This window comes from Mus caroli, unplaced genomic scaffold (assembly GCF_978045245.1).
Source record: "Mus caroli unplaced genomic scaffold, Mus_caroli_1 scaffold_1, whole genome shotgun sequence".
Classification (NCBI taxonomy): Eukaryota; Metazoa; Chordata; class Mammalia; order Rodentia; family Muridae; genus Mus; species Mus caroli.
Genome location: NW_028227256.1, coordinates 74,306,484 through 74,321,200, shown reverse-complemented (window position 1 = coordinate 74,321,200; position 14,717 = coordinate 74,306,484).

Sequence of the window (14,717 nt, the reverse complement as noted above, 5' to 3'; positions counted from 1 at the left end):
GAAAAAACAGACATACTGATCAATCTGGCATGGAAATGTCAGGCATCAATGATCTCTGGGACAGAGCCATGATGTGGAGGTAACTAGACCTCAATTTTATTGCCAAGGGACGTTATACCATCTGGGACTTCATACACATCAATAGTCAGTCCATAAAGACTCGGCTAAAAGCAATGGAGATGGTTTCTCTATATTTGTTTGCTTTTGATTTTGCAATGCTGAGGACTGAACCCAGGGCCTCAGGTATGCTAAGCAAGCTCTCTACAACTGACCTACACCTCAGCCCTGGAATTCTCACCATTTGAGAATAATCTCATGATTTGCCATGTTGACATTGACAAGCAGTTTGGCATTTAGAGCTGGGAAAAGTTGTGCTCACTCAGGCCGAGATCTCCATCAGGAGATGAAGAAATGAACACTCATGGAGTGGAGTCATTAAAGCAAGGTCAAAGAGGAGCAAAGCAAAGGCAAAGTAGACCAAAAAGTAGACTAAGCCTAGCATACTGTCATTACTTCATTGAGCCTTTCGCACCAGTGTCTCACAGCCAACACTAACCATTTTTCACTGAAATATGAAAGGGACCCTTTTTATTAGTACATATCCTAAATCACAGATAAATGTTGTTACATGTTCTTTACTTTTTACATGTATTTTCATACCTTTTGCAAAACCTTGAAAGCTGCATTGAGATGTTTGGTTTAAAGATGAAAAAAAAAAAAAAACCCTAAATACTCAGCTCTGCATGTGAAAATGGGTGGTCTCAAACCATCTGGTCCTGATTGTACGTGGATCTCAGAAGGTGAGGATAAATAAGGCTCCAGGAGAACAGAGAGTGTAAGGTCACCATCTTTTGATGTTAAGAAGAATAACAGATACCCGTTCAATTGTATGCAGAGAGATTTTATATATTTTCAAGTATGTTGATCCTGGAGACTTTTATTTCCCATAGGAATCATGTAATATTAGGCAGCACAAAGTCCAAACGATGTCTTATTTTGCAAGTAGGAAATTTGTGACTACTGACCTGAAGTGACTTTACCCTGGAGCATCATGGGCACTTAAATAAATACTTTGCTAAGTATTTTCACCATAAATGCATGTATAATTTATCTTGATTGTAAGATAGATATTGCTTTCTATGATCAATCTCTGAACAGATACATACATCTTCAGGAACTTATTATTGGCTCTCAAACAAAATCTTACCTTGAGACAGAACAGTTTGCTACCCTATTTTCTAAAATAGAAGAAAAGCCCCAATTCAACCTTAGATCTTTTGACTCTGAATTTTCTGGCATTGTTTAAAAAATGGGCACTACCCTAATAAATTTAATTTTCCATAGCAACCTGTGCATGTAAGGTCTTCCTTGAGAAGAAAGTTTATGTTATATATTGTCTTGTCTTTGTTATCGACTGAAAAAAAGGACAGAATTTTCATCCAATTGAAAGCTCTAGCCGAGCAACAGGAAGACTCCCACATTGACAAATTCTATGTAGAAGCAAAGGGCTGACATAGACTTTTTCACTTACCTACTGGGGCTCGAGACATAATTAAGAGTGCACACTGTTCTTCCAGAAGATCCAAATTTGGTCCCCAGAACTTAAGTCAAGTGGATCACTGTACTGTCTTTAACTCCAGCTCCAAGGGAACTGAGTTCCTTGCCTGTTCTCTAAGGGTACCCACAAGCATGTGCACATACTAAGACATACATACATATTTACATACATACATACATAAATACACACATAATACACACACATACATACACACATACCACACATACATACATACATACATACATACACACACACACATGATATGACATTTTAATAGCGTTTTAATTGTTGAATAAAGCTGTTACCTGAATTGTGGGTTATAATTACTACATAGGTTTCTAAATTATTTATTAATTTTAAATCCATTTAAATTAACATATAATTACATCACTCCCCTTTCCTTTTTCTCCCTTCATCCTCTTCCATTCCCCTTCTTCCAAGCTCCATCTTATACCCTTGCTCTTTGATTAAAATATATATGCACAAAAACATACATATATCAGGCTGAGTTGTTTGTGTGTATATGGTTTTAGGTCTAGTCATTTTGTATTGGGTAGCCTATTAGGGGCCCAGCTCTGGGAGAAGCGAACTCTCTTTCTCTCAGTAGCTATTCGTTGCCTGTAGTTCTTTGTCTAGAGGTGAGGCCCCATGAGTTTATCCTCCTTCTGAGTTAGCATGTCTACTGATATTGTCATTGCTCAAGTCTGGCGTATGCAGACCTTTATAGGAAAAAGTCTCACAGCAGACTTCCTGGTAATCTGGTTCTTACAGTGTTTCCTCCCCATCTTCTGTGATGTTTCATGAGCCATAGATGCAGTAGCTTTACTGCAGTTGTTTCCACTGTGATTGTGGTCCCCACAATCCATTGATTTCTGTATTGTGTTCATTTGTGGTTTTCTGCAATGAGTTCTATTTGCTGTAAAGAGCCCCACCCTCCCTTCCAAAAGTGTAATTCATTCATTCATATATATGTATGTATGTATGTATATATATATATATATATATGATTCTGGTAGTGAGCATGCTGGGTAAGGTTCTTGCTATACTAGACTTTCTTTTAAACAGATCAAGCATCTATTTTCTCAAAGTCATCTTCTTTGCCAAATACATTCACTCAACTTAAAATAAGTGGACTCTACAACCTTTCAACGAGCCGTGTGATTTAGTTACATGTATTAGTTTCAAATGGATTTACTTTTCTAAAATTATTCTTTGCATGTAATACTTGATAGACAGGGGAGTTAAAAATTAAACATTTGAAGAAAGGTCCTTTATAGGGCACTTACAAGGGAATATATTGATCATCTCTGATATAATTCTCAATCAGGTGGCTAAGAGGCTAGTGGTAGGTAATGGGAGCATGCACACAGCTCCACAAGGGTGAGCCAAGGCTCTCATCTAACTCCCTCAGAAGACTGCGACATTGACATTGACATTGACTTAATGGCAGGAGAAACTGAGCTCCCTTCATTATCTGAAAGTCCATGAGATACTTGTGTGTGTGTGTGTGTGTGTGTGTGTGTGTGTGTAATACACCCATGTCAATGCTTCATCAATAAAGTATGTAAGAAGACATCTTACAGTCCTTGTAGGAGGAACCAGGGGCTATTTTTTATTGGGGGGGGGTGATTTCAACTTAAATGAACCTTTATTACAAGATTAAAATAAATAGGCATCATTTGTTTGGAGTGTGACAGGAAAATTTGGATAATCACCCAACCATTCAAGCCTTTCTTTTTCCCACCATGATTTATTATCCACATTTAGCATAGGAAGAAAGGGAGCTCCAAAACCAATTTTCACAAAGTCGAGGAGGTGGCCTTAGGCATTGTGTGCTTCCTACTGGCAAACAGGTCCCCTCCACATTCTACTGTCTACTGCCTTGGAAATCAAGGACGTGGAAAAGTATCTATGTGCTTTCTATTGCTGCAATAAAGCATAATGATCAAAAGTAACACAGGAAGAGGAAAGGCTTTATTTGGCTTACATGCCCTGATCGCATCCCATCATTATAAGAAGCCAAAGTGGGAACTCAAAACGGGGCAGGCTCCTAGAGGCAGGAACTGAAGCAGAGACCATGGTGAAACACTTCTTAATGGCTTGCTCCTCATGGCTTGCTCAACTTGCTTTCTTATAGCACCTGGTACCACCTGCCTAGAGTAGGCATTCCCTTCAGTGGACTGGGCTCTTCCATATCAATCATTAAGCAAGAAAATCCCCTGCAGACTTGCTAGAGGCAGTCTGATGGATGCATTTTCTGTCTGGGTTCCCCTTCCCAGATAATCTTAGCACAGGCCATGATCACAACTAACCAGGATCACATCTTAAAGCAATAATATGTAATTGTAACTAATATTTACTAGGAGCTTGCTATGTTCTAAGAATTTTGTTTTTAATATATTTTAAGGGGCTTAGAAATGCCAAATATTGGAAGAAGAGCAAACAGGAGAATGTAATTTTTTAGCACAAGCAGCCTTTTTCTAAAAAAAGCTTTTTAAACACTCTAGTATGATAGCATCACTGTTTTAAAATTCTTTAAGTGCAATGTGAAAAAAAGCAATGTGAGTTTAGTAATGCTTTGAAATGAATTTATACTTCATGATCAGAGTGGCATATGTGCATATTTAAAAATGTATGTATATGTTATATAGAGATTTACATATCTGGTATATACACATATGGTACATATAAATATATTTATAGTACATATGGATATCTACATAGCAATGTTCTCTGCACATATTTACCTTTTACGTTAATTTTATTTTTGTGTTTTCAGATGTTCTCTATTCCTGTCCTTTCAAATGCTATGGTCCCCCCACCATATATGACAACATTTTAGCCCTCACCACAATAGATCAGGAGTTGGAGCCTTGGGAGCCAATTGAGTCATGGAACAGAGCCGTGAAAATGGAATTAATGTCCCTGTAAAAGTCTCTGAGACACCTCTCACCAATTCTACCATGAACTTGCAGGAAGAGTTGTCTAGGAACTAGGAAATGGGTACCCATTAGATGTCACATCTGTTGACATTTTCATACTAGACCCCTAGTGTCCTGAGTCATGAGAAATTCTTTTCTATCATTTATAAATCTCTAGGTCTATGGTATTTTTAAAAATAGCATCTGGAATTAACTAAGGCACGGGGTTACTTTTTCTTTCTTAATAACTATATTGCAAAGACAATATTTCTCAAGGTCTTCCAGGATCTTATTTTTTATTAATCAGTGTTTTCTCAGTGTGAATGTGAGTCTATGTGAACAAGAGTTATATTTGTATAGCAAATATGGTTTTCACACAGTTTATCTCTCTTGACTTCCTTTCTCCCCATCTTCTGTCTTTGCTTTCTTATAGCTAATGAAACCTACTTTCAGATTTTTTTTTTTGCTGTTTCTTTCAAAAGTTAGAAAGTCTTCTACTTTCAAGCCCCCTTTAAATTGCCACTTCCTTCTAAATGTTTAAACACTACGTGAGGTATATTCTGACTTTCCCTGTAGAGTAGGCCACACTTTCTCTCCATCTCAGCTCAGAATCTAGATTTTTAAACAATTTGACAATAAATATACATATGTAAAGTTTCCACGGAGGTCATGCATGCATGTGTGCATGTATGTGCATGTAGGTGTCGGGATAATCTAGAGTGTAGAGGACAACTTCAGGCTGTTCCTCCAGTGTCTTCCACTGCCTTTCCCTGGAAACGGTATATTTCTCTCTGGTTTGCAGTTCAACAAGTAGGCAAAGAGGGCTGACCATCGTGTTCCAGTTCTGTCTCTGAATCTCACACTTAGGTTCTGGACCAAGCTCAGGGCATCCATCCTTGCAAGGAAAGCACTTTGCTCATGGAGCCATTTCCCCTAAGGAAACCCTTGAAAGGGGAACGTGTTCCTATATGCCTGTGGAGACTTAATCCACACCTGGCTTGAGAGCAAAAGACCCAATCAGTTGAGGTAGTAAACTCTCAGAAATTGTGCAGGATCCAAAAAGCAGAATGAATTTAGAAAGTCTACTTAGTGATGAGGTACAGTTGATCACTCCTGGAGTCTATTCCAGATGTGTACCTATCTCCTCTCTATAGTCTTGTATGTATTTGAATACACTAATAGATTTCTTCTCTAGGCCAAACATCTCTCATTTATGTAACTGAACTCTGTGTGATATGGCTTCTCATTCTTCCCTCAGACTCTATAACTTGATTCTTTGGGCTAAATGAAGCATTTCCCTTGCCCTTCAGGAATACCTGGAGAATAGTTACCTTGATAAGGACCATCGTTTCATACCTAGATGATAAAACAGCAGGAGCGCAATCCTGCCCCATTATCCCCTGACTGGTATCTCCTCTCTTTCTACTCTGTACTTGTGTAGGAAGAAATTTTTTTTCTCAAACCCTTGTTCCATAAAGCCTTTGGATTTTCTGATACGTCTTCTGGGAGTTCTCGAGGATGGGGAAGGTAATTTTTTTCTAGACCACAAAAGGAAGGAAGGATTTCAATTCAATTTTTGTGAAACTTGAGGCCAAGATGATAGGATAAGGATGAGAATCACAGGCACTTTGTCTGGTAGCCTTCATCCAGGACTTATTTTGAATCAATGTGTCTCAAACTTTGTCTCGAAATCTGGAATGGATAATGCATTCTGACTTCAGTTGATTTTAGTTTCTATTTCATACGTCCATGAGAAAGGATGGTTGTATATTATCTTGAGAATCTAAGTGTTTCTACTGGTCAGCTCTGATGATTTAGCACAATCGCTCTGCAGAACTCAAATAAATAACATCCTTATGTTTGAATGATTTGATTTGACATCATGAATAAGCAAGATGTCTTCGTAATTAATGGCTCCCTTCCCAGGACTCTCAGTTTCAACAGCACATAGACACAAACACAGATATTTATTTGTGTGGAAATTTTCTAGTGGAAATGTATGCATGGATGTATAAATAAATTTATATAATGGAAAACCTGTGCTTTAGCGATTTTCCCTACTTGTATATTCATTATTTGTCTTGGCCACTTATAATTGAATATCATCTAGAGTCATGAAAATTCTATGAAGCATATTTGAAGAATCTACTCTTGTTTCCTGTCACATTGAAACTACCTCCCTATCCTCATATCTGTATGATCTACAGGAGAATGTTTTTATTGCCACCTGGAATTATTTACTAATGAAAGACATAAGAATCTAAAACGGTGTAACAATTATACACTTCTAGATAATGATTGGATCAAGAAAATATGGATTCCCATCATGGGAAAAGATGTTCAATATAAAGTTTGGGGAGATGGAGATGGGGCAGGGGAGATTAGACCAGAAGCAGAAACTTATTAACACTTGTGAAAGCAACTTAAAACTCTCCAATTTATGGAATTTCAACAAGGTCTCCTGTTGGGAATCACTTGAGGCTTCATTTAAGGAAGGTCATTGGTGTTTCGTGCATGAGTGGAGATATAAGTGACAGCACATTTTATGGGAAATCTGACTTTTGTATTGTGTTCATTTGAGCCTACCTTCCTCCCTCCCTCCTTCCCTTCCTTCTACCTTCCCTCTCACTTTCCTTTTTAAAAACAGTTAATTTTTATTTTTATACGTGTTTCTGTTTTGCCTATGTGTCTGTTTACCAGGTGTAGTCAGTACCCATGGAACCCAGCAGAGAGAGAGGCAGATCCCCTGGAACTAGAATTACAGATGGTCCTTAGCCGCTATATGGATGTTGGGAATTGAATTTGGGTCCCTGAAAGAGCAGCCACTAAGCTGTCACTTTACTCCTGCCTTCTTTTCATTTCCTTTCCTCTTTTTTTTTTTTTTTTGAGACATTGTCTTGCAATGTAGGTTATCTGACCTTGAACCCTTGGTCTTTTCACTTAGCCTTCTAAGTACTAATGCAAAGAGGGCTGCCCTATGTCACCTCTTTAAGTCTTAGATCTTTCTGCATGTCCTTCATTTGATAGGAATGATTCCAGGGAATACTCACCCATTTCAAAGGTTGTAAGAGGGAATATCGAAAGAGAAAACTGAAAAAAAAAAAAAAAAGATTCACTTTCCTCTCCTGGCAATTATGTGAAGTTTATGTTGATAGATTAAGCAACACAAACAAAAATAGGGCTGTAGGTTTGGAGAGATGGCTTAGTGGATAAAAGAGCTTGCTGCAAAAGTGTGAGGTTGTGGATGTGGATCCTAAGTCAGGTATGGTCTCATTCACCTGTGAACTTGGCAGTGTGGGTGAGTGAGACAAGTGGATTGTTGGAGGTTAGCTAGCTGCTAGCCAAACCAAACCAAACCAAACCAAACCAAACCAAACCAAACCAAACCAAATCATATCAAACCAAACCAAAACAATCCAAACAAAACCATACCAAACCAATCCAATCCAAACCAAACCAAACCAAACCAAACCAAACCAAACCAAACCAAACCATATCAAACCAAACCAAACCAATCCAAACCAATCCAAACCAAACCATACCAAACCAATCCAAACCAAACCATACCAAACCAATCCAAACCAAACCAAACCAAACCAAACCATACCAAACCAATCCAAACCAAACAAAACCAAACAGAACCAAACCAAACCAACAATAATAACAACAACAACACCTGAGTTCCATATTCAGGAGAGACCCTGCCTTAAAAGACTAAGTTCTGGCCTGCCTGTAATATTTATGACTCCAGGGAATCCCACACACTCTTCTCACCTCCAAGAGCACCTGCATATAAGTAGCATGTTTATAGACATGGATAAAAATAAAAGATAAATCTTAAAACTATTTTTGAAAAGCAACCTGCTGTGCTCATCACAATATTTTGCCTACTCTTTTCAATTCTCACCCAAACATGTACATGTGTATGTATATGTGTTAAATATATAAATATATACCGAGTGTACAAACATACATACATCAAAATGAACTTTGTGTGAGGATAAGCCAAGGAAAGAGCTTCTATACCAACCAAAGAGCCAGAGTTTGGTGGAGATTCTGCACGGTGCCTGCCTCCTGACATCCATACATCTGACCTGTTCCTGTCTTTGTTGGGCAGAATTTGCATATTGCTCCACTCTTTCTTCCCATTAAACCTTATTTTGGTTGTAGACAATTGCTTTGGTAACTTACTCTGATGTGTTGAATTGTATGGCCTAAATTCCAGGAATCTGGCTGCCACTTTTCATCTTTAGAGTTTAGTGAAGACATTTTCTCCACTGAATGTGTCCTTAGGTCACTCAGAGACATGGAAAACTCCCAAGCACTCAGAGATGATGCTGGAGCGATCATGGGACCATTTGTTCAGTGTCCGCTGGCTGACATTGATCCATTGATAACCTCTCTCCGGGTCTGACTTTCCAGCTGTTTTTCCCACTCACCCCATAGCTGAGTAGTTCAGACCTTGTTTTCTCACTTAATTGATGTGTGTGTTATGTGGGGTGGAATCAAAGCCACTGTTACCCTGTTAAGATTGATTATATCAGTGGTTTTTTTCCTCCCTCCCTACCTCCCCCCCAAGAACTCCCACAAGGAGGTCAATCTGGTCAGACCAGAGACAGCTTCATCACAGCCAAACTTCTCTTCTTATTGGAGTGTTTATTATATTGTGTCTTAATGTTTCTCGCCAATATTTTCTCTAAGTACTACAATCTTGTTGGAATTACAATGTAGACCTTACCTGTAGAGCAACTGAGAAATTCAGAATAGCTTTTAGCTGAATTTACAGAGGAAACAAACTTGTAGAGACTCTGAATATACTAAACCAAAAGTCAAAATTTAGGGATAAAGATGACTGGGTACAAAACAAAGAAATCATGACTTTTAAGGGAACTTTCTAGAATATGTCCATACCACTTCCTCATTTCCTTTTACTCTTGCCTGAGCTTGAGTATGGCATATATTCTGACAGCTATTCAGGTAAGAAATCATCCCATTTTGAGAGCCATAGCTTTGTTCTGTTTGTTAACATCTCTGCTTTAGGGTAAAAAGAGCTCCATCATCATCTCCCTGTGGGTATAATAAAAATAGTATATCATGCAGGGGTGGGGCATTTGTTGGGTTTCTGTACCCAGGGAATTTAAGCATTGACTTGAAAGGAGGAGCTATGGTCAGGAGGCTTCTGCTGTCTCTGACTAGCCACCAAGCTGTAACTCAATTTATTGCTTTGGAAGACTTTGACAGAGAATTGACATACATGGCCTACTCACGGTGGGAAAGGATGAAACTGCTGTCTTGGCAAAAGCCTCTCGTCGCTTTAGTGAGACATGTCTCTGTTTTGAGCATTGTGAGACATAAGAGTGCCTGGTGGAAAATTGAAACTTAAAGGAAGGGAATGGAAAGCCTTAGCCTAGGTGAGCTGCATTAGTTTGTGAAGGCTTCAAGCTCTGAAGTGATATAATCTACCTTTCCCTTGGGGAAGAAAGGCTTTATTCCCCATTCTCCATCTTAAGGGGAAGTCTCTGACTTAACTTTCTAGATCTTCATGTCAATGTTTCTTTAAATAAAAAGTAGAAATCTAACACAGATACGAATGAGCTATCAAAATACTGCTGGGCAGCAGGACAAGTTCAACATCAGCCTCAGCTATGTAATGATGCCTAATCTCCCAAATGAAACTCACTCCAACAGTGACCGTATCCCTGTTCTTTCTTTTAGGGACAAACTTCCAGCAGTGTGTTAAAATAAGGGGAAGGATTGCCAGGCAGATGTACCTTCCATGTTTATTCTAAGGATCCTCTGGAACCATGATTCAAGTGTCCAGCGAAGAGCAGATAGGTAGAAATACATGGAATAACTCCTTTTCAAGCTGTCCCTGAGCAACAGTTGATGGCTTTAATTTTATTTATATATACACACATGTATGTCTGTGTTCATATGTACTATGTGTGTGCAATTGCCCTCAGAAGCCGGAAGAAGGAATTGGATTCTCTGAAGCTGGAGTTAACAGGCAGTTGTGAGTTGCCAGCCATGGGTTCTAGGAATCAAACGTTTATCCTCTGGAATAACAGTAAGTGCTATTAACTGCTGAGCCATTATTTCAGCTCCAGCTATGGGCACCTTAAAATAAACTGATAGCTCCACCATTTACTGTCTACATAGACATGGCTATTACCCTATCACGGACATTGTGACAGGTGAAGAAATAGAGCAGGCATTCATGGAGTTGATGGCTTCGAGAGAAAGCATTGGGAAATTGCTACTTTAGGAAGAAAAGAAAAAGACAGAAGATATTCCAGGTAGGGCTTGCTTGCTGGAGGCAGATGGGGTAAAGTTAGTTATTGTTTATATTTACTGGGGTCTGAAGAAACATTATGCTTGCTGGTAGAGAGATGATCAAGACAGAGAGTATAGCATCTGATATCTTAGCCATTAGCTTTATTCTTTTGTGTGTCCTGTTTGGCTCCTCAAGAAGTTGAGTTTTGAATCTCATGAGCATCTTATCTGGGGAGTAGCAATGGAATAGGAATAATGGTCTTGGAAGAGAACGGACAGGAATACCCTTGGAACATTTAGTGCAGGGTTAAATCATGATATAATGACTAATTAGGAACATAAGTTTTTTGAATGCTTGCCCTTAATGAACCTTACTAGAGACATGCCATAAAAATGATATCAAACTGTTTCCAGAACCCATCATTTGTATTTTACAAAATGGATACCGAATAAATACTGTAACCTACATATATCACTTGAATTAAATCTAATTGTGACTGTGAGATGCAGATCCTCGAGTACTTAGCTGAATGGAAAAAAAGCCCTTCCACTCTCACAATGCAATAAAGATGAAAAAAGAAAGGAAGAAAACCGAATTCTGTAATCATATTTTTTCAAAAATAGTTGAGGTTAGTGAATCTTACCAGGAAAAACATTATAAATTAACCCCAAATTATTTCCAAGGTTCATAATTAGGGTTGTGTAAGTGATCCCTGAGCAGTATTATGACCTGCAAATACATCTCATATGAACTTGAATCCACAATAGTTTCACAGTTTCCATAGAGTCGACTTTGACTCGGTAGAGGCTGAAGGAGTGCATGAGAGAAGTTTAAGGGCTAGAGAGTGCTAGGGGGTTAAACCAAAATAACTTAATAATATGCAGTTTATATACAGGGCTGCAGATCTTACTCTCATATTCCCTTTGACACACAGGAGCTATTTGTTTGACAGTGTGATAGCAGGCACTGTTCTGAGAGAGGTCTCTGAACACCAAGGCGACTTCATGTATCATGTAATCTTAGCAGGGCAAGGAGTCAGTATGTGCTCTGAGGGTGTAGCCCACAGGGCCTACGTAGCTTTTTTTTCAATGCCTATTTTTAATGATAGCTCTTAAATGCTTCAACTTCACTGCTAGCCTACCACCCACCAGAGATAGTAGAAAAGAAAGGATATGGGGGTGGGGGTGGGGTGGAGGAAAGTGGACCTGTTTAGAAACGTTCTTTGGAATAAATCCTATCTCTGCTGTGTGGAACTCAGCAGTTTAGTTCTCAGGTCAGCAACGACACGGATATACCAGCAGTTAGACTCAGGATAGCAAACAGTGGCAGTGTGGCATTACTAGCAGAGACAGCCAAGCCTCAGCCAAATCGGCAGGAGTCAGCAGAAATCCCAGAAGTTCTTGCTGTGCCTCTCTCAGCAAAGTGAAGATCAGTGAAGACCCACAAGCATTGCACAGCTAACTCTATAAGCAATTCTAGCTCCGCCTCCAGTTCTATTTATACCCTCCAGCCATCACGAGTCAGCCTCAGCTGACATCACTCTCCCAATCAGCCCTGTGGAGTCTGTGGAAGTGGCAGGAAACTGTAGCACAGCACCAGAAGTTTTTTGGTGTGTTTCTCTCTATGAGGTCCTGACAAAAAGAGCTCAACAACGCATGTAAGGTGGAGCAATGCACATGTGTTGTTATGAAGATTCTTTCATCTCGTATTCTTTCACAGCTTGTTTTAGCAGAACGTCTTTTCACCTGTGTCTGCTGCAGGGAAATGTTTCTTTATGAGTCTGCCTTAGCTTTTCACCTGTGTCCACTTGAATGAAACATTCCTTCACGAATCTGCTTTAGCAAAACACCCTCTCATTTGTGTCTGATTCAGGAAAACACTCCTTGACACGTTTGCCCCAGCAAAACACCATCAGACACAACTGAATTTGCAAAGAACCTTAAGTTCCCACTCCTTAAAGCCTTTTCTATTGAGAATTTGATCAGTTCATTTTCTGTTCTGTGGTATTTTTCTGCTTGGTTAGGTATTCTTAATTAGTATTGAGTAAAGCTGGTGGTCTTGTATATGTGTGTGTTCCTCTGCAAAAGGGCAGAGATCAATGTCAACTGCCTTCCTCAATCACTATCATTTATTTCAAAAACTGGGGCTATCTTTTCAATTTTATTTTATTCCATTTTACTGTATGTATGCAGGAGGTTGCATCCATGGACTTGGACATGCATCATACCATGTGTAGGGAGGGCAGAAGACAACTTGTGATTGTCTCCTTCTGCCATGTAGATTTGGGAGCTAGAACTCAGGTCATCAAACATGGCGCCAAATGCTCTTCACCTAATGAGCCGTTTTGCTGGTGCTATGTCTTAATTTTTGAGCTGTGATCTGTCATTGCACCTGTAGCTCACTGACTCAGAGAGGGAGGCTGTCCAGCAAGCCCTATGTATGGATCTTCCTGTGTCTCCATTTCCCTCATTCTCTGCTCTGGTCCACACTGCTGGGATCACCAGGACTTTCCGTACTTGGAATCTTTTTCTTAATGGGGTTTCTAGAAATTGAACTCAGGTCTCAAGTCTCATTTTCCTCAGCTCTCAAAACTGACATTTTTGGAAGAAATTGCTTGTTTATCCATTGGACCTTAGAATTCTGGTCTCTCTAGTACTGCAGCTAGAGAGGTCATGTAAGCCCAAGCATTGAGAGGTATAGTGATAAGGACGGACAATCTCTAGATCACTGCTTCTCAACCTGTGGGTCATGACCACTTTAAAAGTTGAAAACCTTTTCACAGGGGCTACTTAAGACCATCTACATATCAGATATAGACATTAAGATTCATAACAGTAGCCAAATTACAGTTGTGAAGTAGCAGGGAATTAAATAGTTTGATGGTTGGGGTCACCACAACATGAGGAACTGTATTAAAGGGCTGCAGCATTGGGAAGGCTGAGAACCGCTGCTTTAGAGGTAGAAGCTGCTGCCCTGGGACAACTCAGTTCTAATAAGGGAAGACTGAGGAACGTTCCCCAAGGAGGGCTTCATTTACGCGGCTGCTCCATCCCTGGCTTACATCCTTTCCACAAAACACTCAAAAGAGACACTGGCTACAGTCACTCGGACATCTGACACCTGTCTAGGCCAAAGGGATCCAATGTACACTAATTAGAGGAAAACAACTTCCTACAGGGTTCTGGTACCCACAGCATCTCTTTAACCCTTTCTCTCAGCACAGAAGGGGTATAGAACAATCTCATAATCGCTTCACTTCCTCTTTTAGATGACTCTTTTTTGTTCAAAGCTGTTTCCACTTTCTGCCTAAGTCTTCTTGCCGAGAGCCATGGCCGAATCTCCACACATCACAGACGATGTGTTCTGACAGACATGAAGAATTAAAGTGAAATGCATGCCCTGTTTAAAATAAAATCATCTATGTCATGAATAAGAAAAACAAAACAGATGGAATTACGTCTTTGGTCATGCCCCAGAACAGTTCCAAGCCCTTCTAAAAGACTTAATTTAATAAAGAAAGAGAAAAAAAATCATCTGAAATTCTAAATGCAATAAAGCAAAAAGCCTAATTCTCAATCACATAGGAATTTGGTATCAATGGTTTCGGTGTAGGGAATTCACCGGCGAGAAGTATTGGGTTTATGGGTCATAGGTTGAGGGTAAATCACTGAGGCAGAATGACTATTGATTATAAAGTCAGGGACAAAGTATCTTTGTCCCTTTTCCGTGATAAAGAAGAATCCGTTGTGTAGAGCTGTGGTCAGAAAGGGGAAACCTCCTATCAAATGGGGCGCCGTGTGCCTGCAATCTTTGCAACACAACGTTAACTTCCTCCAGAGGCATTCAGAGCAAAAGGATCCTTCACAGACCATTTCTCTTTCCCAGCTTCAAAGGCAGGAGGGTGCGGTGTAATCCTTTGGTTAGTTCCAGAGTCACCGGGAAAGCCCACACTCCTCAGGCTGCC